We start from the raw sequence: 23,500 nt of genomic DNA, 5'->3' as shown, positions 1-23,500 counted from the left end.
TGCACTCTGGTTCACAAAATTATCTACGGTGAAGCTCCGGGATACATGACAGACTTGATCGACCTACCAACTAGAAACACATCCAAATCAACACGAAAGTACCTAAATCTGCACTACCCAAGCTGCAAAGGACTCAAATACAAATCAACTTATGCATCCAGTTTTTCCTACATAAGCAAACAACTGTGGAACGCATTACCAAAAGCCTTGAAAACTATGAACGACCACCTAAACTTCCGTAAAACACTAAAAACTAACCTGTTTAAAAAGGCATACCCTACCGATCCAACATAAATGCTTGATCTCTGCAACACAACAAAACTAAAGAACGTAATGGACATAACACAACTCTTCCGCTGTACGATTCCTTAGTGTGGCTGTGCCAAATGAACTTTATCTTACCACAACATCACATTGTATTTGTTTACACCGGAGTCTGTAACGTATCTCCAGTACTATGTAAGCCACATTGAGCCTACAAATAGGTGGGAAAATGTGGGATATAAATGTAACAAATAAATAAATAAAATTGAATCATACAGACTATACAGTATTGTATAAAGCATTAGTATCATAACAATGTTATTTGAAGGTTCTAATTGTGTGCTTATTAGATGTTTCATTAGTATTATGCTTACATTGCATTATATCTCTGTAATTTGCATGTCAGTGCTGTTAAATTGTATATTTTTGATCCTGTTTCATGGTAGTCCTGCTATTAGGTTTCAATTTGCATTTCCTTTTGTACTGAACAAAATACATAGAAATCTGCAATGTACATTTCCCAGCTCTAACATCAGTTAATGAATTAAAAATAAAACACTTTTTTCTACCTTTGTTGTCTGGATGTTTTATTTTTCTGTCATTAGTCCTGATTTCTCTTTTCTGCTTTCCTATCTTCTGCTACTTCTGTTTCCACTGGTCAGTGTCTATTTGTTACTTTTCCTTTCTCCTCCTTTCTTATCCCATTCACTCACCACTCTTTCCTTTGACACATTGAGCTTTCCCTTAAAGTTCTCTCCTCCCTTTTTGTGGTGATTGAGAAGATGGCTCTGGAAGTCAAGTGGGCATTGAAATGTTCCAATATTATCTATTAGGGAAACACTTCCTGCTGGTCACTGACAATCAACCCTTTCATTGGATGGCTTGACATAAAGATACAAATGCATGTATCATGCGCTGGTTCCTTAGCCTCCAGCCCTTCAGGTATCAGGTGAGACATCGGGCAGGCTGAGACCATTCCAATGCTAATTTTGTGTCTCAGGAGGTGGACCCTGATTTGGCAGGTACTCAACTGCCAGAATCGGTCTCTGACGGGAGCCTTTTTCAAATTTGTGAAAAGAGTATACTGGAAAAGTTGGGCCTGAGCAAAGCCACTTGTAGTCTTCCCATCAAGAGAGCACATTGACTTGGCCCACATGTGGCTTCAAGCACCAAGCTGTGGCTGGTCATTGCATGCATATTGAACTTTGCAGACAAAGTGGCACTATTAAAAGCATATCGGCATACAGGCAGTTTGGAGCTCAATGGCATGAAACTGCTATTATTTGAGGACTACTCTATGTAGGTGGTGATAAAATGGAGGGCACACGAGCCATATTGTTTTCAACTATCCAACAGAGGCATATGCTTTGCTTTACAATATCCTGAGAAGGTACGGATGTGCCATCAAGATACAACTAAAACTTACACCACAGCAGAATTAAAGCACTTCCTGTAACAACCTGGAGCAGCTGGGTCTGCAGAGGGAGAGGAGGCTTAAGGCATAGCGGGGCTCTTTTGCTGGCATACTGAATAAATGTTGGTGGTAGCACTTGGATTTTCTATTGCTTATTATGCCATATTTGGACTTGTGTTTTGGATTTTTCATTGTGCCTTTTCTTACTGTGACCTTTGATAATCCCTTAATTGAGCTGAGAGAGGTCTGGGTGTAGGCCACATCTGTGATGAGGGATTGTGCTTGTTGTGAGTTGAAGAATGCAACTGCAGTGAGAGATTTGGTGTCAGTATCTATACCTAAACAACATGTCTCTTCATTCTTCTATATCATTTCATGTTTTTCTAATTATGAGGACATGAGTGTATTGGGATATTTGGGTGTGGGTGGGGGGTAGGGAGGGCTAGGTTTCTGTAAAGTTGTCAGTGGGTGATGAAGAGGTTTTCTCAGGGGTAGGGGATTAGTAGGCAATATGATTTGGGGATTATAGGCCGTGATGTTAGAGAGGCAAAAGGGGGACGGGAGGGAGGATGAGTATGTGTGCATGAACTGTCTAGTGCAGTGTGTTGATGGGTATATGTGTAACTCTGAGTGTGTGTGACCGCTCTTGGATGCTGCAGGGGATCCAAAGTCTTTAAGTTTGTGGGGCTATGTTATATTGTGAGGAGAGGTTGATGGTGTTAGGGCTGGGGCACAATACCCATTGTGTAGTTTTACTTGTAAATATATTCTCTGGGCAGGGGTATGAGTGAAGTTAAAGTTTACACATTCAATGTAGATGATATTCATTCTCCTGCCAAATATAAGAAAATTCTCACCTTCTTGAAACAAAAGAATACTGATATTGTCCTTCTTCAGGAAATCCATTTGACAGGAACACTTAAAGCTAAAGAAAGCATGGGTGTGGGATGTTTTTGCTGCATCTTTTAATAGCAGACAGAGAGGGGTAGAGATTTTTAGTAAAGAAGGGACTTTCTTTGGGTGTCCATAAATGTTTGAAAGTTCCCACTGGGAAGTATGTGATAGTGGCTGGGGCACTATGTGGGAAATTAGTGGTTATGTGCAGTATATATGCTCCTATCATATATAATCATGAGGTTTTTTTGTTAAATTAGAGACTATACATGGAAATCAATGGTTACAAGTACATCTTGGGGGGGGGGGGGGGAATTTTAATTTAACAGCTGATTCACTCATTGACTGCAAACCTGGGAAGAATGCACCTCCCTTGCACTCCGGGAGGGGAGTCAATTTTTTGGCAGGTCATTCAGACTTGGTTGACGTCCGGTGGGTGCTCCATCCTTGGGAATATGATTTTACTTTTTTACTCTTACATTCATGGGGGCTATGCCCATTTAGACTGTATCTTAATATTCCTTTTAATGATCCTCCCTAACTTTAAAACCCTTCCCTACTCTAAGGACTGTTTTTGCTGTATGATTGTCTTATGACTAACACTTTTCTTTATTTTATGGAGTTCCTTTCATACTTTAGTTTTTATTTGTTCATCGCTTTGATTTAGTTTGAAAAAAAAAAGACGATCTTAGCAATTCTAAATAAACATTATTATTCTTTTTCAGACAACATCTCTGCAGATATAGAACTGGTAACTTTCTCAGACCATGAAGCAGTGTGAGTTGTCCTTAAGTTATTCTCAGGATCCCAGGATTACATCTGGCGCCTTAAACCAGTGTGGTGTCAGGATGAGTTGTTTAAGGCTATTTTAAGGAAAACCTGGAAGGATATAATGTGAGATAATAGTCCTGAGGGTAAAGAGACTAATGATAAGGTAGATACCATCACTTTATGTGATTCTGCGAAAACAGTTCTCCATGGTCACATAATAGCTTGTGTCAAGCATCATAGAGAGCAGAGAGATAAGAAAATACTGGAACTTATAGCTACTATGAAAGGTTTACGAAGGCAACATATTTCTAACTTGACAAGAGAGAAAAAAGAAGAGCTGTATGATATGCTCACAGCTTTCGACACTTTACTGTCTCAGAGAGAGCAATGCAATATTCTAGTTTACTAAGGGGCAAGACATACTATGAACTGTTCTAAACATTTATCAAAATTTGTAAACCAGAGATGATATACAAATATAAGAAAGGGCTACATTTTTTTTTCAGGGGCTCCAGTTGCCATGTTTTACTTCAGAAGAAATGGACTGACTTTGGGGTGGGGGTGGGGGGGGTCATCATAGCTCAAGAAATCTTACCTAGCATCAAAAAACTAAAGTCAGCAAAAAGACCTGGACCAGATGGATCCGGGGGTGGGGTGGGGAGGAGTTTGACAAGAACATGGCTGATTTGGTCCTAGACCTTTTGAAACAACTCTTATCTAAACTGGTTAAGGATCCTGAATTGGTTGGTTCTTATAGGCCTATTTCCTTAATAAATCAAGACATGAAGGTACTTACCTCTATTTTGGAAATATGACTCAATAAGTTTTTGCCCTGTCTACTTCATACTGATCAAATGGGGTTTGTCCCTGGTCGTTATGCCTCAGTCAACATCCTTCAAGTGCTTGCAGTCATTTATGGTAAGGCCCACATAAATGACACTGTTGTGTTAGCTGGCTTGGAGGGGCATAATCGAACATCACCGGCGATCTATTTTGGCGGCGGTGCTACAGCTGGCCGGAACTGTATTATCGAAAAAGATGGCCGGCCATCTTTTTTTTCGATAATACGGTTTAGCCTGGCCAAATGGCAGAGTTTGCTGGATTTGAGATGGCCGGTTTTGTTTTTCAGCGATAATGGAAAAAATGCCGGCGATCTCCAACCCGGTGACATCCAAGGCATTTGGTCGTGGGAGGAGCCAGCATTTGTAGTACACTGGTCCCCCTGACATGCCAGGACACTAACTGGGCACCCTAGGGGTCAGTGCGGTGGACTTCAGAAAAAACTCCCACATGCATAGCTCCCTTACTTTGGATGCTGAGCCCCCCAACCCCCCCCCCCAAAACCCACTACCCACAAATGTACACCACTACCATAGCTCTTAGGGGTTAAGGGGGCAACTACATGTGGGTACAGTGCATTTTGGAGGGCTCCCATTTACCAGCATTACGTAGCTTCCCACTATTCCAGAACCTGTGGGATGTTCAAAAGCAATCCCTAGAGTGGGTGGGATCCTGGTGCGGATCTTCTGAGGACCAAAGCCCCAAAACTGGCTTTCGAGTACACCACAACTTCCATCCTGTAGTGCTTTGCAAAGGTATCCAGCGTTGATCAAGCCACTGCTTTACAAATATCCGCTGTAGATAGTAAGGTAGTATCCACCCAGGATATCGCTGTACACCATGTAGAATGAGCCTGTAAGCATGAGGAGCCTTCTTCCTCACAAGCAAATAAGCTGAAGCAATAGTCTCCTTCAGCCATCTAGCAATTGTGGGTTTGGAAACCATGAGGACAAACTTCTGTTTACCAAAAAGCGCAGTCTGTCCGATTTGCAAAATTCATTCATGACTTCCAGATATCTAATGAGGACTGTACGCATATTGAGAAACTTCACGGAAGAATACCGAGCCTCTTCGTCCTCTCTGCGAAAGGACGGAAGCTCCATAGTTTGGTTGAGATGGAATGCTGATACCACTTTCGGAAGAAAGGGGGGAACTGCACACAGGGAGACCTTACATTCAAAAAGCAAAAAAAAAAAAAAAAAAAAGGGATCTCGACAAGAGAGAGTCTGAAGCTCCAAAACCCTACATGCTGATGCAACAGCCACCAAAAACTCTGTGTTTAGCATAAGATCTTACAAGGAGGCCTTCCAGAGTGGCTCAAAAGGAGGCTTCTGAAGAGCCCACATGACTAAGCTAAGGTTCTACTCTGGATAGGGCATGGAAGGGAAGCCATAAGTGGCCTGCTCTCCGCAAGAACTGAATGTTATCTGAGTAAGCCACAAGAGACATCTTCTGTAGTCAGCCCCTGAAACAGGCCAAAGCCACAGCCTGAACCTTTAGAGAACCCAACACTAATCCTTTCTGAGGACCTGCTAGGATGTGCACAATCTGAGCAGAGAAGGGGAAAGTCTGCTCTCAGAACATCAGCCCAGTGCTGTTTTCTGGCGTTTGTTTTGTCAGTTAATGAAAACATTTTCAGTATTTTAAAGAGACTATTGCTACCAACATGAAAATTTAAAGTTGGGTCCCTTGAGACAGCTTTTTCAGCGAAACATGGTCCATGTCGGGACCTAAGACCACTAAGATAAGTTTGTTGTGAATTATAACAATATTTTAAGAATAAGCATGTTATAGCACAAAAAAATTAAAAAAAACATGTGCAATGATTAGTGGCCAGTGGACATTATAAGATAAGTCGATCTGTGATAGTCCTTAAGAGAATCTATGAGCACATAAAAATTCTTCACAAATTCTTTTTAATATAGTTCTAGAGGCTTTATGAATTTAATGTATTTAATTCATGCCATATATGGGGAATATATTGGATGATTCACCAAGGTAGTTCTAGAACGAGAGGACATGAAATGAGATTGAAGGGGAGCAGACTCAAAAAAGATGTCAGGAAGTATTTTTTCACGGAGAGGGTGGTGGATGCTTGGAATGCCCTCCCACGGGAGGTGGTGGAGATGAAAACGGTAACGGAATTCAAACATGCGTGGGATATGCATAAAGGAATCCTGTGCAGCAGGAATGGATCCTCAGAAGCTTAGCCGAAATTGGGTGGCGGAGCAGGTGGGGGAAGAGAGGTTGGTGGTTGGGAGGCGAGGATAGTGGAGGGCAGACTTATATGGTCCGTGCCAGAGCCGGTGATGGGAGGCGGGACTGGTGGTTGGGAGGCGGGAAATACTGCTGGGCAGACTTGTACGGTCTGTGCCCTGAAAAAGGCAAGTACAAATCAAGGTAAGGTATACACATATGAGTTTATCTTGTTGGGCAGACTGGATGGACCATGCAGGTCTTTTTCTGCCGTCATCTACTATGTTACTATGTTACTATGTTATAGTCAAGCTCTGTATTCCCCATCATTTTTCTGGTGGTATCTCCAGCCAAAGACTTACTGCAGGATGTAACCTGTAACATCTCATATATAGCATCCATGGGAGGGGGAGGGAGACAGTGGCCAAGATGATGGCACTGTGTAGATGCTGAAAGAAGGTTGGAGTAAGAGCTGCGTTCCATTTTACCTTTTTGCTGTTTTCCTCAATATGCTACATACAAAAGAAAGGTGTGGTAAAGACGGCTCTCTCTGTGGCACGAATACCGCCCTTGGTCAAGCGGTCTATTGACCACTTCATTGTCAGAATTCCTCTTTTTTCCAGGGATGTTAGCCCTGTGGTGAGATTAGATGCAGGAGAATCAACCTCTTTGGGTTCTGAAACATCTTTTTCACCCTTGGAGTCTTTGGTTCCTCTATTTCCAGCATCAGCATCTGCTTGGGTTGAGGTGATGTTCGCTGTCAAAGTAGCTGCTGGGACTGTTGCTGTGGAGGGCATTAGAGTGGACCCTTTTGGCCTGAGTAAGGAGACACCAGGAGCTGTGGAGATTACACAGCTTCCCACAGAGGTTACGCTTGAGCAGATTTAGAAAATGCTGCAAAAATTGGATATTGTGACTACCAAACTTCTGGAGAGGTAAATGCTCTAGGGAGGAAGATGGAAGATCTGGCTTAAGCAGTAGAACAGGTTAAATGTGATTTTTCATCTCAAGTTAAACAAATGCAAGGGGAATTTAAAAGTCTTCAAGATTTTAAGTTTTCTGTTGTTAAAGATAACCTTGCTGTGCATAGAAAAATTGAGAACTATAATCATAGACTGAATCTCAGGCTGCTGAACTTTCCAAGTACCCATGGAATACTTCTTCTTGATTTATTCAAAAGGTATTTGATTGAAATTCTAAATATTCCCCAGTTGCTGTCCCTCCGATAAATAAAATACATTAGTAACCCACATCCTCAAAAAAATCTCAGGGTAAAATGGATATATTTTAAGTCAACTCCTCTGCCTTTTGTGAACTAAGGAAGATTTTGTTTTGTAATTTTTATTAGAATTTAAATAGTTTCAAGAAGTTACACTTGAAAAAGGAAAAAAGTGTTTTTACATATTAATTTCCATACTCAATAACATAAATCATATAATTTTACACTCAAGTCCACTTAAAATAGGGAGATCCAAATCAATTAGAGGAGTAAAAGAAAAAAGATTTTTAAGAAATATAGAATTTAGGAGCTTTCCCCCAAGGTTGAATCTATTTCATTTCTTCAGCTCTTCTAGATGTTACAAAAGTTGTTAATTGTATTGGGTCAACAAAAACATATTTAATAGATTTATAACATATTATACATTTGCAGGGAAAACGAAGAAAATAAGTTGCGCCCAGTCTCAACACTTCTGACTTCAGTAATAAAAACTGCTTCCGTTTGCTTTGTGTTTCCTTAGAAACATCAGGAAACAAAGAAATCTTAAATCCAAGAAACTTTTTATCCTTATGTCTAAAATACATTTTAAACAACCATTGTTTATCAGGAAGCAAGGCAACTGTAGCAACCAAGGTTGCTGCAGCTGCTTGTTCAGAGTCTGATGTCTCTAAGAAGTCTGTAAGATTCAGTGGATCCTGTTGTTTCTGCACTTTTTCTTGTTTCTTAGATGGAATATAATAAACTTGTGTTAATGGAGGAAAATTAACTTCTGGTATCTCCAATTTCTTTAAAGTAGCGATGAATCATTTTCAGAGGCTTTACCATCCTTCATTTTGGAAAATTAATAAATCTTAAATTATAACTTTGAATATAGTTTTCATAATTTTCCATGTTTCTTAGTATTTGTAATGTCTTTAATCATAACAGTCTGATTAGTTCTAATTTCAAAACCTTCTCTTCTATTTTGTTAACTTTCTCCATATCCAACTTAATCTTAGTATCCATTTTTTCAACTTTCTTTTCAACATCCTTTACTTTTTGAGTTAAAGCATTCATTTGTAGGAGTTGTGGCTGAGCCATCTGGGAGACCAGGTCCCATAAAGAATCAAGAGTCACCACTAAGGGTTTCTCTAGAACTGGCAAATGTAGTTCAGGTAAATCTGTTTTTAGCCCAGTACCTGCTTCTGCTTGTCCCGCTGCCATAGTCATCGGAATCCTTCCATCCAGGGGCAACAACTGTTCCACTGGTTCCCTTTGGAGTTGTTCTCCTTGGGCTTGACTCGAAGCTAGATCTGAACTGCACTTCGGCGTCTGACTGCTTGCTTCAAAGGGGGAGCTCGTCCGAACTGGTTGTGGGGGCGGAGCTCTAGCTTCAGGGCTTAGCATGACCTCGAGCCTAGGAGACGCCGAAGACTCCTCTTCTATGCTGGCGTCTCGCACAGGGCCGCTCCCGAGCATGGCACCGTGGGTTGGAGACTTCAAAAAATGATCAATGGGACCAACAGGTAAGGGGGTAGGCTGTGGAGAAGCCCAACCCGCTGCCCTCCCTCATCTTTTTGGCATAATAAGTTTAGGAAAAGTGAGGACTACCGCGCTCCTAAATACGTGCGGCCATCTTGGATCTCCTGGTCATCGACTAAGGAAGATTTGAGAATGTTTTCTTATAGTAAGTTGGATTTCCTCTTGAACAATGTTTCTTTTCCGTTTTGCTTGTGCAATAGCAATCTTGTATCATTATTTGAAATATGAAAAAAAAATAGCATCTGTCAAGTAGGCCAACCCTGCTTCCAGCTGTGTATTATGGCACCTGTCTTGTGTTGCAGACTGCTGATGCTGCTCCAGGCTTGTTTCAGTGAGCCTTCTAGTTTCCTATCTTGTAGGTCATTTAGGGTAAGATGGTCTTCTTAGTCACCGCCGTAACAAGAGAGTTTACCCTGGGAAGTTGCAATTTCTCTTTGTCCTCTAGAACCAATGGGTAGAGGTGAGCCATGCATCAGGAAGACCTTAGAAGGACCTCTAAGCCCACTCTTGATCAACAAAGATGGAACTCCTGATGCCAAAGCAGCTGAATGCTCTGTTGGGCCCTGAAGTTATAAAATAGTGGCAATGCTCTGTATATGATCAGACAGTGGCTGTTCCTCACTGTTAGTCGGCCCTGACAAAATGGCACCCATTCCTGTGCTCTGCTGCATCAAACATTGAAGTCCCCAGCATAGTTGGATGCTGCACCAAATCTGTGCAGCTAAACCTTAAGTGGGAACACTCAAACAATCTTCAATCCAGCGTTTTCCCACTATCAATTTTTACTAGGACTCTGAAAACCTCAGCTGTGCTTCTTGCATATAAAGAGTGTTTCAGTGCAAGAATTTACAGCACCCACCTCGTCACTGGCTCTCCAAGGGTTCCACCACTCATTTACAGACATGAAATTAGGTACTACCCCCCTCAAGAGCACCTCCTGTGGGAATAATAATTATAAATTACCTCACTATTTAGTATAACGCCAGATTGGCTCCTCTGTATCAGAGATTTCTCTGCCAAGATGGTGACCACATTTCCTACATAGTTATATCTCCCTTCCTATCTGCTGATATCACCAAGCCCCAGACCCCTGATTGACTATAATAACGATCTCCATTCTAACTCCAAATTAAGTCCTCTGGGCATTACTGTATTGAGTTTAAAGATCCACTGTCTGGTGAGTCTGCAGGGCCTTCCCTCTGCCGTGTCTTGCCCCTCTTACACAACTTCCTGTTTCCAGTGGGCAGGATTTGCATCTGCCAGAGGCAGCCTGCCATGAGCACTGCCACTGCTGATGACCTGTGGCAAGTTTATAGGACCACCAAAAAGATTTTAAAAAAAAGCAAAAAAACAAAAAAGAAAACAGAGCTACAGGCTGCAGCAGAGGTTACCGTCGCATTACAACCAATGTCGATTCTTTTCTGGTAAAACGCAAGAATTTTCAACCTTCTCAAAGTACTGATAATTACAAAAAGGTTTCCACACATAGACTGCAGCATTTGAAACCGAAACTAAAAAAATCATGGTCCACGTGTGAAAGCCTTTCTTTTTTTCATTTCTTTTCCTTTCATTGCAATTCAAAAATAATCCAAGGTACAAACACTTAGGGGCCTTTTACTAAAATGTTGTGCGTATCAACAGGCTTGCTGTGCGGCAACCTGGAACTACCGCAAAAACAGCCGCCGCCGCTAGTGCAGGGCCCCTTTTAACGCAGCTTAGTAAAAGGGCCCCTTAGAAAGAAATATACAAGGAGAAAAAAAAGGAATTTTTATTTATTTATTTATTGTATTTGTATCCCACATTATCCCATCTATTTGCAGGCTCAATGTGGCTTACATAGTTTTGTAAACATTGTCATTACAGGATTGCAGATACATTTAGCATTGTGTAGAAATTATGTGAGGGAAGAAAGAAGAAGGAAGGAAGGGAGTGAATAGGGTAATTATAGGAGATGGGCTTTCTTAACTGAGTGGGTTGGTGAGGTGGACTAGTGTGGCTATCGGTTCTCATTGTAGGCTTTGTTGAAGAGATAAGTCTTCAGCGATTTGCGGAAGACAGTTGTTTCGTCGATTGTTCTCAGGTCTGTAGGCAATACATTCCATAATTGCGTGCTTAAGTAGGAGAAGGTGGTGGTGTGCATCAGGGGCGTATCTGAGGTTCGGCGGTAGGGGGAGCAGGGGCTAGAGTGAGGGGGCACATTATAGCCCCCCCCACCGCCGTCAACCCCCCCCCCACTGCCGTCAACCCCCCCTACCGCCGTTAACACTCCCAAAAATACTAGCGTCGCTTAGTAAAAGACTGCGAATCATGGACAACTGCCCTAACCAGAGAACTAGATATAGGTCTCTTGTCACTTAGAAAAGCCAAGAGCTGCGAGGATTCAAAGAAAACATATTGCACTGATTTCCATTTAATAATGCATTTACAGGGATACTTAAAAAAAGAGGACTCCCAACTGGAGCATTGCTGGCTTAAGAAGGAAAATCCTCCGGAAAGATCCAGACTTGACAGTCCAAGAAGGGAGCATCTCTTTTTTTGAAGAAGACTTTTAACAACCATTGATGATCAGATGGCAAAGCCAGTGAAACTATTAAAGTAGCCAAAGAAACAGCCTCAGAGTCCGAAGTCTCCAATAATTCAGATACATTTAGTAAGTCAGCCTCAGTATCAGGGGCAAAGCCAATAGCCAGGGCACCTTGCACAGATTCCTTTTTAGTCAGTAGTAGATAAAAAATGCACATTAATTGAGGCATTGATTATTGCGGGCAGGGCCGCTGAGAGACAAAGCCGGGCCAGGGGCAAACACTCCCCCCCCCCCACATGCACTCCCCCCCCCCCCTTCAGGCCTGCTTACATGCTTGTCTCCTGCTCTGCTGCACATGTCTTTCTTCCTGCCGCGTCCAAACAGGAAGTACTTCACACAGGAGGCAAGAAAAAGGACCTGTGGCCGGCAGGGCACAGTTAATTCGATAACTCTGCTTTGCAGCACACAGGAGCAGGAAAGACCAAATAGCCATCTAAGCCATGCCAGTGCTGGATGGGCCCCCCTTGGAGGCCGGGCCCTGGGGAATTATGACCCCCCATCTCAGTGGCCCTGCTTGTGGGACCAGGAGGACTTCTTTCAAATAACTTTGAAACACATCTCTAGCAGACACAAAAGGAAGTTTTGGAAAATTAATTGCAAATTTGGAAATCTCACAGAATTTTCCAGAAATTCAAATTTCCTTTTTAGAACAGAGTTCTCCTTATCAGGGCCGCTGAGAGGGAGGAGCGGGGTGGGGGCAAAATTCACTTGGCCCGGCATTGGGGTCTTTCTCTCTCTCCTGCTCCTGATGGGATCTGGGTGATCGCGTCCCGACAGGAGCAGGAGAGACAAAATTCCGGTGCTGGGCACCCCTTGGAGGCTGGGGAGAACCCAGAGGAGCAGAAGACACTGCAGGCCTTCAAGCCAAGGTCTTTGGTTTGGCAGGCAGGGGTCCCCTCCAGGTCCCACCAGCAGAAGAGGTCTTCCTCCAGCATTGCTCTTCACTCTGCCCATTGCCTGCCAAGCGGCTGCTTTCCCCCTCAGTCTGCTCATGCTCGGTTTTGAAAACGAGCATAAACTGAGAGAAAAAGCAGCTGCAGGGTCAGACAATGAGGAGAGTGAAGAGCAGCACTGGAGGAAGACCTCTTCAGCTGGCGGGGCCTCGGGATCCCCGCCAGATGAGTCAAGGTAGTTGCATTGTAGTTGTGGCGGTGGCAGCAGCAGCAGTGATCCTGGGGAGGAGGGCGCTACAGCTGCGACAATCGTGTGGGGAGGCGACGGCCCTGCCCCGTGCCCGGCTCAGTCTCTCGGTAGCCCTGCCCCTTATCCAAAGTTGTAGCCAAAACATGAGAGTTCTTAATTTGTTCAGCATTATCTGCCACCTTCTGTGCTGTCTGGGTCAAATCTTTATGAATCTGTTAAATATTGGCGCAATTCAACTGTACATTAGTGTTTATGATAGCAAATTGCCCTGAAAGGTTCTTACCCAAGTATGAAACTGCATTCCATATGGACTTGTATGAAGACTGGGGGTCTCTGAAGCTGCATTAACCCCACTGTGGAGTCACTGCTCCCCACTAATTAATGTGTGAGCACATCTGCCCTGGACACCCAAATTTGGACAACCTATAAAGAATCTGGGGTTAAATGTATAAACCCTTTTGAATATCCAGATTACTATTTATTAAATATAATGTATATTCTTCATTATCTGATTAGTAATCAGATAGGTTTTTTGCCCTTATTAGGTAGATAGTTGTTGAGAGGGCAGGTTTCTTTTACAATTTCAGTCACTGAAGTCAGTTAGGTATTTTAGACAGCTTTCGGTTTCCATTCTATATCAGGCTGTTTCTTTGTGGAATTCGCTTCCGGTAGCAGTTCGCTCATTAACTAATTATCTGTTATTTCATGAGCAACTTAAAGCAGTGTTATTTGAGCAATCTGTGGGTTGATGTAAAGTTTAGATTATGTGATTTATTGTATATTCCCAGTTGAATATGCTATTTTTTTTTTTTACTATGTTGTGATCCGCATGGAACTGAAGTGGGTGTTGCGGAATATAGGATCAATACAATAATAATAATCCAAGAGATTTGCTGGTTTGCATTAGATTTATCTTTGAGCCTGGCCCTTTTCAACTGGTGTGTGATTGACACTTCAGCATTTTTAGGCTCTCATGAAATCACGGCTGCTGTCTTACCCTTGTAATCAGAATCTCTTTCAGCAGAGCTGCCTCATTAGTTAGCTTGATTAAAAAATCATTCAACTTAGCAACCATTTCATCAGGGGTGCCATGCTCATCATTAACCTTTGCTTTCATATAGTCCCCCTATAGTTTAAAATGATCAAGTGATTTCAAATCACAAAACCTGTTCCCTTTTCTGAGGGACAACGTACTGACCCTGCAATGCAATAGCGAAATGGATCAAAAAGGACTCTGTTTGCTGAAGTGTGGTTACTGCATGTTAATTGCCAAAATTAATGCACGGTAACTGCAAAGCCTCCATGTTAATTGTTGAGAGCACGCCCAACATCATCCCATAAAGTTCATGCAGAAATGGTACACTTACCACATTTAACTGTATTGCAGATAAAGCAGATGTAGTTAACACCACATTCTAAAGTGCCATTAATTGCTCTGTGTTGTCTGCTGCATTAATATTTAACACACTCTAACTACCGGTACCTCTACATTAAGAGAATAATTTTATAAAGGATTTTTCACACATATATGCCAGTATATATGCATAAAAGCCTCCTTATAAAATTACTCATGCATTCAAATATGTGCGATGACAAGTAGGTATGTATTTGTATGTAGAGCACGAAAAAAGCACAACTGGGCCTCCAAGACTTGACCAATCAAGAGTCCTTTAATGAAAAGACCCGACATGGGCCGTGTTTCAGCGTGTTTACGCCTGTATCAGGGATCAATAATTATGAACTCTTGAAAAACAATTATACATCAAGCAAACAAAGTCATCAGAAAGCACCTTGGCGCTAAAATATTGGTACAGCTAGACACAAAAAATCAGCTCAACCAAATTTGGGGCATCAAATCGCAAATTAAAACTGTATCTCAGAACTGCAGTTGCCAAATAAACCACCAACATAGTTTTAATTTTAATTTGCAATTTAGGTTCACATAACCCAGTGCCCCGGCTTACTATTTCCACATTGAGCCTGCTAATAGGTGGGAAAATGTGGGATACAAATCTTTCAAATAAATAAATAGATATAATGTGGAGAATAATATTTGTATTTTTTATGAAGAGTGGCAATAGTGCTACTCTCCATTCCCTCTCAGTTCAATCCTTGACCATAGCCCCTCTAAATATCAGAGCTGCCACAGGAAAAGAATTTTTAAAAGGGATTTGAAGTTCCTGGTATTGCATGCAACCACAACCTCCTCCTCTTTCTCCATTCTCTACCCCCTCCCACCACCACAATATCTTATTTGCCCCAGTAACTGTGAGGCTGGAAAATAAAAGAGCAGATACCAGCTGTTACCCCACAACTGACTCAGCTCAATTAGCGATATTACATCTCTCTCCCAGTGATATTTGGGTTTGGTCAGTTGTGGAGTGAAGCTAATAATTTTCAAATTGTCATCCCTGTGGCTCAAATCTATGCTCTTTCTCTACTTGTTCTTGACTTTCTCTTCCTAGTCTCACACTTCCTGCCACTTCCATCCCTCTCTTCACTCCTTAGTGCTTGTACCCTCTACCATGATCCTCTCCGCAGAACTCTTTTCTCAGCCTATCTCCCCTATCAGCCCCCTCCTCACTAGGTCCAGCAAAATTCCTTTCACAATCCTCTTCAACTCTCTGCTTCTATTTTTTTTCAGTCAACCTCTTATCCACTTCTCTTTGTATCTGAGTCCATGCACCCCATCCCCTGGCTTGCATTCACTTCACCTCTGTTCTCCTTTTCACAGCCCATGTCTCTTCTCTCAGCATCTCTTCCACTCACAACCCATGTCTTCCAGCTCTCAGTGCCTTTGTCTACTCTTCTCCAACTCCCTCAGCTCCACTATCAACCTCTTTACCTCCTTTCTCAGACAGGATTTCTTCTTTTGGTTACTCCCCCAAACACTCACAGTAGTATTATATCTCCTAGCCAGTACCCTCTTTTACAGTTTCCCTCCCCCCCCCCCCCCTCTACCAGCTTCTCTACCAGCAAAATGTGGAGTGGAGGAGCAGCCTAGTGGTTAGTGCAGCAGACATTGATCCTGGGGAACTGGGTTCGATTCCCACTGCAGCTCCTTGTGACTGTGGGCAAGTCACTTAACCCTCCATTGCCCCTGGTGCAAAATAAGTACCTGTATATATGTAAACTATGTAGTTGCAAGAACCTCAGAAAGGCGGTATATCAAGTCTCATTTCCCTTCTATCAGCTCCTCTGCCAGCAGCTTTCTTTCACACTCCTCATAAGTCCTCTGGCCTTCTCTCAGCCCATCATTTCCTTCCCCTGCCTCTATCAACTCCTCATTACATTTCCAGGTTTCTTTATCAGCACTTCTCTCCCTCTCTGTGGTAGACCAAAAGCAGAAGGCCTGTCTGGAGGTTTAATTAACCAAGGAGGTTTAATTGACATGAGACAGCAGGAGCATGTTTGGCCCATTATCTAGCCTGAAGCCAGGAGGCAGAGCTTGCCGCAGTACAAAGTAATGTATTTTCAGTGTATCAAGATGGTAGCAGCTGCATAGGGAAGTACTTAAACCTCCTTGTGTGTAAACAGCTTCAACCTTGTCACTTGACACAGTCTCATGTCAATCAAACCTCCTTGAGCTACTCTGCTGCTGTTTGCTCCTTGTGATAGCCCATTTGCCAGATATTCCTTAGTCAGCCAATAGGTTTTAGGGGGAGGGGGAGAAGTATCTTAGAAGACACCAATCTTTCTGCTTTCCCCTGCAGCTCTGCATCTTGCAGCTTTCAGCTCTGATGTTTGGGCTATGCTAGAAAAAATATTGGAACATGTTCAATAGCGTCCCTCTGTCCCTTTTCTAGATATGCATGATGTCATCAGAAAGAGTAGGCATATCCTTAAAAGGGCATTAAGTGGAGCAGGTATTTAAACTGGGTAGACGTGGAGGGGCATAATCGAATCTGAACGCCCATCTCTATGAGCGCCTATATCCGTGGGCGCCTATTTCCGTGAATGGGACAAACCGTATTTTCGAAAAAAGATGGGCGCCTATCTTTTTTCCGATAATATGTGTTGTGCGGGGCAAATGCCTAGGAGTTGGCCGTTTTTCAGCTGGACGCTATCGGTTTTCAGCGATAATGGAAACCGAAGGCGCCCATCTCAAAAATGAACAAATCCAAGGCATTGGGTCGTGGGAGGGGCCAAGATTCATAGTGCACTGGTCCCCCTTACATGCCAGGACACCAACTGGGCACCCTAGGGGGCACTTTTACAAATTAAAAAAAAACAGTAAAAGAGCTCCCAGGTGCATAGCACCCTTCCCTTGTGTGCTGAGCCCCCCAAATCCCCCAAAACCCACTGCCCACAAGTCTACACCATTACCATAACCCTAAGGGGTGAAGGGGGGCACCTACATGTGGGTACAATGGGTTTTGGAGGTTTTTGGAGGGCTCAGCATTAACCAGCACAAGTGTAACAGGTAGGGGGGGGATGGGCCTGGGTCTGCCTGCCTGAAGTCCACTGCACCCACTAACAACTGCTCCAGGGACCTGCATACTGCTGTCAGGGAGCTGGGTATGACATTTGAGGCTGGCATACAGGCTGGAAATAAAAAGCTTTAAAAGTTGTTGTTTTTTTTGGTGGGAGGGGGTTAGTGACCACTGGGGGAGTCAGGGGAGGTCATCCCCGTTTCCCTCCGGTGGTCATCTGGTCATTTAGGGCACTTTTTTGGGACTTGTTCATGAAAAAAAAGGGTCCAAAAAAAGTGCCCTAAATTCTCGCTAAAAATGGCTATTTTTTTCCATTATTGGCGAAAGCTGCCCATTTCTGTTCGGCCGATAACCACGCCCCAGTCCCGCCTTCACCACGCCTCCAACACGCCCCCGTCAACTTTGGCCGTTTCCGCAACGGAGTGCATTTGAAGACGCCCAAAATCGGCTTTCGATTATACCGATTTGGCCGGCCACAGGAGAAAGACGCCCATCTCCCAATTTGGGCCGAAATAATAAGGTGGATAATATTCTAAGGACAAGACCAGGGGCAGGGCTTGAGACCCAAGGTCCTATTTTGTACTCAGAATATGCTTATTTACAAGATCCCAGATGCCTCTGCTTATTCTTTTTTGCATACCTTTGAATTGACAAGACAGAAATCTTTGGCATTTGTAATCCTGGCTGTTTCTATTAAATAGCTCAGATAGCAAAACTCAGAATGCTTTAGACTGGATGTCGGACAACTAGATCCATTGTAAAATATTCAGATATTCATATTGCATGGTCATCATAAGCAATAAAAATATATGGGAAACATGAACAAGAAGGATAGTCCCAGTGTTTCACATTAGTGGCCCATATTTGATTTTATTGTAAATTAGTAGGCCACTGTCTGATGGTAGTTTGCATTAGTGCCTTTTTATCTGATATCAATTTACATTAGTGGCCCATAATCTTAATTCACATTAGTAGTCAAGTGTCTGATCTGATGTTAGTTTGCATAATTGATCCATTTTCTGATGTCACCTTGCATTAAGGTCCCATTCTCTGATGAAGCACATCAGCTTGCATTAGTCGCTCATTGTCTTCTATTACTATTTCAATTTCTAAGTAGTGCTCTACAGAGGACGCCTTATAAACATGGGATAAATGAGGCAACAGAGGTCAGATAGTAACATGACAAAAAATGATACAGAAAGAAAATCAAAAGTAAGTAATCAGTTCAAACAGTGCAGACAAACTAAAATTAAACTAACTTGTATTTATTTTATTTATTTATTAGACACAGACAGGAAATTATAAAAGCAACTTTGTGCTGAAGTTCAAAGGTCTAAAAGAAGGTTTAAAGAACAGGTCTTTAGTGATTATTTTTCTGGTCCTGCTGGACATATGCAGTGCTGTACAGCAGTGTTTTCCAAGTCCAGTCCTGGAGTACCCCTTGCCCGTCGGGTTTTCAGGATATCTACAATGAATATGCATGAAAGAGATTTGCATATAATAGAGGCAGTGTATGCAAATCAAGTTCATACAAATTCATTGTGGATATCCTGAAAACCAGGACTGGACTCCGGAAACACTGCTGTAGAGTGGTGTATTGAGGTTATACATGTTCCTGTCCAAAAGAGCTTACAATCTAAACTTCTACTTATTGGAGCGCTTGTGCAAGTTTAATGATAGAGATAGATTCTGGACATTTACTTTCACACTTCAGTTCTCTTTGTGTATTTGGATCTGTTGAAGCTGTTAAGTAGGCTTGAAGGCCTGTGATAGTAGCTTTCGAGTGGCAATTCTACAAAGGGGTGCCTAGATGCCCTGATGCAGTGCGGGAAACACCTATACTATAATGGCTTCTGGGTGGAGAGATAATAGTGTAAACCAGCATCAGCATCATGCTTATCTACATCAGGTCAATGACAGGCATAAGTGAGGGTAAGTGAGGTAAGCAACACATGCAACTGATATACTTTATAAGGTGACAGCATATGTGGGAGACATCCAGATGTTCCACCGATGTGTACACCCCTTTCACTTAACCGCTATAGAACGTCTGCGTGCCTTTATAGAATAGTGCCTAGCGTATTTAAGTACGTATAATCTATCTCTATAGGCCCATTTCTCCTTTGGCTTGAGAAATGTACAATCTCGGCATACATTGATTCTTATGAATGACTTTGCGGCATGGAAGAGTTTCCTTGGCCATACATTCGGTTTTTCAGGATCTTTTAGAGGCCAAAGCAGTACTATGGTAAAGGAATTGCAGCTGATTAAGGATAGTATCTTATTCTGTGATATTAATGCACTTTTCAGTATCAATTTTAATTTCCTGTGGTATTTCTTTGCTGGCCTCTCAGGGGTCCTTTTACTAAGGTGCGCTGAAAAATGGCCTGTGGTAGTGTAAACGCGTGTTTTGGGTGCACACAGAATTATTTTTTAGTGCACCTACAAAAAAATGCCTTTTTAAAATTTTTGCCAAAAACAGACGTGCGGCAAAATGAAAATTGTCGAATGTCTATATTGGGTCTGAGACCTTACCGCAAGCCATTGACCTAGCAGTAAGGTCTCACACGGTAACCGGGTAGTAATGGTCTACATGCGTCAAATGCCACTTGATGTGCATAGTTGCCACGCGCCATAAAATAAAAAATATTTTTCAGATGCGTGTTGTGTACGTGAGCCAAAATTGAAATTAGCGCAAGGGCCACATGGTAACCGGACGGTAACTCCAATTTGCCATGTGTTAGGTGCGCTTAGGCGCCTAAGTGGCTTAGTAAAAGGGCTCCTCAGTGATCTGTGCTGGATTGTGGCTACTTCCTCTACACCTAGGTATTTATATACACTTTCCTGTTCAAATTCCTTTATGCCACAATCATCAGACAGATGATTTTCAGTTTTGCTCAGTTTCCTTTTACAAAGATTGCCTCAGCACATTTATCCAAGCCAAAAACCATTCTGATGTCATCTGAGAAACTATTTACTACACTGAGTTGCAGTGGCGTTCCGTGGTTGCCTGACACCCAGGGCGGATTGCAACTGCTCACCCCCTCCCCTCCCCCGGGTGCAGGGCAACACAACACCCCCCACCCCACACAGTCCCCACTTGCCTTCCAAGTTCCAGCTCCGTCCACCCCAGCGTGGCGCCTCGCATCTGCAGCGCTGTTGTAAAAAGAAGAAAATCGCCTCGTCGTTGGCCCTTCCCTCACTGTGTCCCGCCCTCGAGGAAATAGGAAGTTATGTCAGAGGGCGGGAAACAGTGAGGGAAGGGCTGACGACGAGGCAATTTTCTTCTTTTTACAGCAGCGCTGCAGATGCGAGGTGCCACGCTGGGGTGGATGGAGCTGGAACCCTGGTTGGCAGGTGAAGACTGCTTGGGGGGGGGAAGCGGCGCCATGCTGGGGGTGGACGGAGCTGGAACCTGGTTGGCAGGTGGGACTGCATCGGGGGGGGGGGGGGCGGAGGCGGTTCCATACCAAGGAGGGGGTGTGGATGGACGGAGCGGAGCACCCCCCCACCCGTTGACACCCGGGGCGGACCGCCCCCACCGCCCCGCCCTTGCTATGCCACTGCTGAGTTGTTCTGCTAATTGGTGGTCACTGGAACTAGAGCACCTCAAGTCATCTACAAACAGTAAGCGGGATGTTAGCTCTGGATTGGTGACAGATGGGCTGCAGTGGCCTGAGAACCAGGGGAACTGGGATTCATTCCCACTTCAGCTCCTTGTGACTATGGGCAAGTCACTTAACCCTCCAATGGCCTAGATACAAAATAAGTACCTGTATATAATATGTAAACTGCTTTGATTGTAACTACAGAAAGGCAGTATATCAAATCCCATCTCCTTTCCCTTTCCCTAGGTGTTCACATTTATGTGCATGTTACGCATGTAAATGCTTAGAATACTAGCATTTATCTTTAAAATGTCTTTAAATTCAGGTACAGTAGGAATGTCTATGCTCCAGAAGGACTCACATATTTGTACAGAAATAAAAGTTATAGTGGGAGTTACACCTGGGTCTCGTTGTTCAAAGTCCACTTCAACTGACCACCAGGCTACTCCTTACACTTGCTTGGTGCTCTGTTAGGAATGGCCATAATACCTGATAGAGCCTGGTATCCACTGTCACTTTCACTTCCTGGGGGTGGGGGTGGGGGGTGGGAGGGGGTCAGAAACCACCAGGAGATTAAGGAAGGATTGTGCCTTCATCTCTCCAGTGGTCAGCTGCTCAATCAGGGCACCTTTTTGTACCCTGGACATGATTGAAACAGACCTAGATAAAAATGACTTTCTTTTTTGCCTTGGGCATTTCTTCTCGTTCTATTATCGCTGAAGGACGTCCTAATTTTGGGCCCACCCTAGTCCTGCCCAAATCATGCCTCCAACACACCCCTTGCTAGTTGGATAAACTGAAATATAAAACATCTAACTTCTACCGTTCACAAATTGTGATTTGGATGTATTCAGCAGATGGACATTTTTTTTGCCATTTTGAGATGTCTGCTTTGAAAATGAGCAACATAGATACTTGCACTTTCATCATCACTATAGCTAGTGTAAGCTCAAGCACCTAAAAGTTAGGCACTTTAATACTTGGTTACTCTAGCATTCTACAGTTGAAAATAAGCACCTACTTTTCATTTTGCTGCATACTTTGCCAACAAAATTAAAAGTCTCCACCAGGATTTACAGGCAATCCCACCCAGTGCCCAACCAGTCAAACAGGGGTGCACAAACTCACCACTCCAAACAGAGACAGATGGACACTTTTAACCTAATGACAGAGAAGAGCCTTGACAAAATCCTAAGAGACCTTCGACCAACTACCTGCTTCCTCGATCCCTGCCCATCAAAGACAGTGCAGCAGGCAAGTATGGGCCTTATAGAAGGTGCCACAAAAATTGTGAACACCTCTCTTTCTAATGGGCAACTACCAACAGCATTAAAAAGGGCAGTGGTTCGCCCTCTGCTGAAGGAAAACAACCTTGACCAGGACAAATTTGAAAGTTACAGGCCAGTATCCAACCTCCGATTTCTAGGGAAGCTCATAGAACAAACAGTCTGTGTTCAACTTAATGAATGGCTAGAAAAGAGCAACTGGCTAGATCCATGTCATTCTGGATTCAGACCCGGTTATGGAACAGAAATGGTCCTCATATCCATGCTAGATGATCTTCACAGAAACTGAGACAAGGGATTTGCCTCAATGTTAGTACTGCTAGATTTCTCAGCAGCTTTTGACACTGTTCATGATATCTTGCTAGCACGACTGACAGAAACAGATATCAATGGAACAGTATTTGCCTGGCTCAGATCCTATCTATCAGATAGGCAACAATCCATAATGTTTGGCAACAACTCATCACGACCACGGACACTGACCTGCGGGGTACTACAAGGATTGATACCGTCACCTATTCTGTTCAATATCTTCTTCAAGCCACTAGCTGAGCTGATTCGGTCAATGGACACTCAGTTCTACATCTATGCAGATGATGTGCAGCTACTCATACCCATTGAACCTGACTTACCTACAGCCTTGAATAAACTGATTACCTGTCTAACATCAATTCAAGAATGGGCTAAACACAACAAACTTTGCCTGGACCCAAATTAAACCGAGCTTCTCTGGGTCCCTAATACAAGTGGATACATACCTGACATCAAAATCCCTTTTGGAAGTATGAACTTCCCCTCAAATCACAAGTCAGGAACCTTGGATTACAGCTAGATTCAACACTTACTCTGACTCCCCAAATCAAAGCAACCTTCAAAAGCTGCTTCTACTATTTGCGACAGCTATGCTGCCTCTCTCCTTACATCAAGAAGGTAAATCTTATCCCAGTTGTGCATGCCATGGTAACATCAAGACTGGATTAATGCAATGCACTATACAATGGTCTGACTACAAAGGGCCTGCACCAGCTCCAGTTGATTCAGAATGCAGCAGCAAGACTCATAGAAGGTTGCAAGCGACGTGACCACATCACACCATTTTTGCAAAAACTTCATTAGCTACCAGTACAATACAGGACTAAATTTAAAACTCTATGTCTGATCTTCAAAGCCCTGAAAGGAAATGGCCCTGAGTACCTGAAGAATAGGATGATCCTCCACACACTGCCAAGGACACTAAGGTCCTCTCAAGGACTATCACTAACCACATCCTCTCCAAAATACATTACACGATGTGATACCCGCAAGCGAGCCTTCTCCAGAGTAGCCC

Source organism: Microcaecilia unicolor, chromosome 7 (assembly GCF_901765095.1).
Source record: "Microcaecilia unicolor chromosome 7, aMicUni1.1, whole genome shotgun sequence".
Classification (NCBI taxonomy): domain Eukaryota; kingdom Metazoa; phylum Chordata; class Amphibia; order Gymnophiona; family Siphonopidae; genus Microcaecilia; species Microcaecilia unicolor.
The sequence above is the reverse complement of the archived record's forward strand: the minus strand, read 5'-3'. Positions refer to the sequence as shown.